Source organism: Hevea brasiliensis, chromosome 8 (genome assembly GCF_030052815.1).
Source record: "Hevea brasiliensis isolate MT/VB/25A 57/8 chromosome 8, ASM3005281v1, whole genome shotgun sequence".
In the NCBI taxonomy this organism is placed as follows: Eukaryota; Viridiplantae; Streptophyta; class Magnoliopsida; order Malpighiales; family Euphorbiaceae; genus Hevea; species Hevea brasiliensis.
Window position 1 is genome coordinate 25,077,359 of NC_079500.1, and position 3,629 is coordinate 25,080,987.

General features: G+C 28.7%; 1 pseudogene; it reads right to left on the minus strand.

Annotated features, from left to right (window-relative positions):
- Positions 1-1,207: 1,207 nt before the first annotated feature.
- On the minus strand, positions 1,208-2,658 carry LOC131182507 (scopoletin glucosyltransferase-like; annotated as a pseudogene).
- Between the last annotated feature and the right edge of the window lie 971 nt (positions 2,659-3,629).

Consider the following 3,629-nt stretch of genomic DNA (forward strand, 5'->3'; position numbering starts at 1 on the left):
AAATTATAAATTGGTTATAAAATCATTGTTATTAACAATCAATTTTAGCAAGTTACAAAAACTGATTTTTTCTTTTTTGATATTGTTGATAAAACTTGATTTTTAATGCTATAATTGCTTTAAAATATAGTGAAAATTAAGCATAAAAACTAGCAAAAGAGATATTTTTATAGACATGTTAGACATGTTATTTGAATACAAATTAAAATAGAATTATAATTAATAGTTTAATTAAATTAAAATAGGATTGATACAAATTAAATAGAATTAGAATTAATGGATTAATTCAAATCAAAATATGATTGATCAAACTCTTTTTATAAATATAAAAAATTTAATACAAATTAAAATAAAATTAGAATAAATATAATTAATAAAATATAGTATAAGAATGCAATATAAATAGAAATATGAATGAAACGCAAAGATACAAGTAAATTAAATATAATTGAATATAATGAAAAAGGAAAGATGAAGAAGGGAAATAGTAATAAATTTTATAATTTTAAGTATTTATATATATAATTAATATGTACTTTTTTATTATAGAATTAAGATTATAAATTATAAAATTGAATTTTTAATATAAGTAGAACTATTTTTAAAATTGGACTAAAATTTCAATTTACTTATATTAGTTAATATATATATATATATATATATATATATATATATATATATATATATATAATATAAACATATAAGGAAATTTTGTTCCACCCAAGTTCATTCACTTATTCATAGTATTATATATATTTTTAATACATTATAAATTATAGATAAATAAATAGATTATTAGTAATTTTTTATAAAAAAAAATAATTTTTATTTTTATGTTGAAAAATGCATGTTAAATGTGTAAATAATGGTTTCTTTTTTTTTTTTTAACTTTTAAAGTAAAAATTACTTTTTATCTCAACCAACCTAATATTGCCATAATTTATTCATTTCGAAAATTTTTATAAATGAATATAATTGTATAATTTTTTAACATAAATAATTGTGTAATGATACTTTGAGCTCGAAATTTAATTATATACTTTAAGTAAACCATAACTAATTGGACTTATTGTAATATTTGTTTTTTAAAAAAAAAAAATAAATTGCAAGAACTATAAATGCAAGTCACAATAAAAATAAAATAGTGAAACCGATATATAACAGTTTCGTTGTAAATGTTGATTATTATGTTTTTATTGCCCTTATCTTAGGGGCGATGCCTGGGAGTCCTCAACTCTTCAACCAAATCATTCAAATTAAAGTATGTGGATCCACCTTCTTCAACAGCTTTTCTTGCCATTTCTCCAAGCTTCCTTGCTCTTCTCCTCATTTCTTCTGCTTGGCCACTCACCATGACCTCAGTAATTGCCGTCTCTATGGCTTCGCTTTTAACATGTTCTCCATGCACAAGCAACCCATTCCTTAACGCCCACACCTACCCCAATCAGAAACCTCACTCACCAACTTCTCGTTGTAGAAATGATCGAACATCGCCATGTCACCATTGGCTTCCCTGAAGTTATAGCTTCAAGTACAGAACCCCATCCACAATGAGTCAAAAATCCTCCTATAGCTTCATGATCAAGAATCAACACTTGTGGAGCCCAACCTCTTATTATGAGTCCTGTCCCCCCCATTCTTTCTTCAAATCCTTTAGGTAACCAATCTTCTTCATCTTCTTGATTTTTCTTGTCTCTCCTCACTGCCCAAATGAATTCCTGTTTGGAAGCTTCGAGAGCCCTTGCAATCTCTATAAGCTGAGATGCTTTGAAGTTGACCATACTTCCAAAACATAGGTAGATAATGAATTGGGTTTCTTGGAATCAAGCCATTTCAAACACTCGTTTTCACTAATAGATGCTTCATTCCCTCTCTGTGCTTTATCTTCAATTCCTGTTGCATAGCGAATCAGGCCAATAGGCCATGCCCTTCTCGCCTAAGACCTTCCTGTAATAATCAACGTAGTCGCTCGACCTCATAGAAGTCGCTGACAACGATCCCAAAACTCTTTAACTCGATTCTACAATTTAACTCATTAATTTGCTATAGTCAGATCAAAGTCTTGTCTCAAACCATCCGAAGTTGTTTTCTTGTCACTTTATCTCACGGAACATTAGTCGTGACAAAGGGTTCTCAATCCGAGGAGACTTTCTTCATGCTCATACAGCCTGATACATTCTAAGGTGCATAAGGAAAAGAAACAAGTGCCTTTGAACACTAACCTTGGAATCCCAAATTTGGCAGCAGCATCGGTAGCCCATGGAAAGAGCAAATCAGCAACAAGGCAATCAGGTTGGCACTCTTGGAGGAGCATTTCAAGAGGTTCTTGGAGCATGGTTGTCGCCTTGTTAAACCTGAAAATCAATTCGAAACTACCATTATCATGGGAAGTGACAGAATCCACGTTTTCACATCCTTCCGTAGTCCAAATTCTCCACTAAGGGAATTTAAGGGTTCGAATATCAATGTCGACACCCAAACCTTTAGTTCTTTGGATAGTTTTGGAGATAAGAGGTGCATTGAGAGGAGTGGTGATAATGGTAGCCTTTAGGCCTCGCAAAGCAAATAGCTTGGCCAGATCCACTGTTGGAATCATATGGCCATGAGCCATGTAGGGAAAGACAAAAATATGCAGCTGATGACCCGAACTATCCATTGATTGATTAATTCCGAGAAGACTTGGTGCTGTAGAAGAAGAGAGACAGAGAATGATCAATGAAGATGAAGGATTTTGTTTGATATGATTTTGTTTTTCTATGCTGGTATGACCAAATGTACTCACATGAAGGTGTTATTTACATGCAGGCTTTTGGTCATATATGGCCAGTTGGTTGTATATATTTCTATGTGCGATTTCAAGCTAGCTTTTATGGCTAGTACTAAATTGGATACGTTCTTCTTGAAGTGGAAATTCTTACCCACCCCTTCCATAATAGGGAAAATTATATAATTCATTTATTATAAATATAAGACATAAATATATAAAAAGACCTATATGTTAAGTACTAGCTGTAAATATTTTATATTTCTATAAAAACATAATTAGAATCTCGTTGAAGGAAAGAAGTATTTTCATTTTTATTTGTTATTTAAGTTTTGATAATTTAAGAAATTTTTGCCTCAACATAATATATCTTAGATTTAAATAATTGGAGAAATTTTTATCTAAACTTTACCTCCCGTAAACGTAAAACATAATATTTTAGCTCATATATTAAATAAATAGAATCTAAATATTTATATTTTGAATTTATAACAAATCAGATCTAGATAAGTTTCTCTAATAATTTCACTTAATAAGGTAAAGATGAAGCCTCCTAATTTATCAATAAACTAGATTCAATTTCATTGAAAATAAAAAACTATTTTAAAATTTTAAAATGTATCATATTTATATTGTGAAAATAGCTAAAAACTTCGGAAAAAAACTTTAATCTCATGCCCCATTTGTTTTGTGGGAAATAATTTGTATATGGAAAAATGTTTTTTTTTTATGAAATATGTTTTCCAAAAAATTGTTTTCCATAAAAATATTTTCATTATTTAGTTGCAATGTTAAATTAATGGTATGTATTTATATTATATATGTATAAATATTTTTCACATTTTAATAAAATTATTAAAGTTTA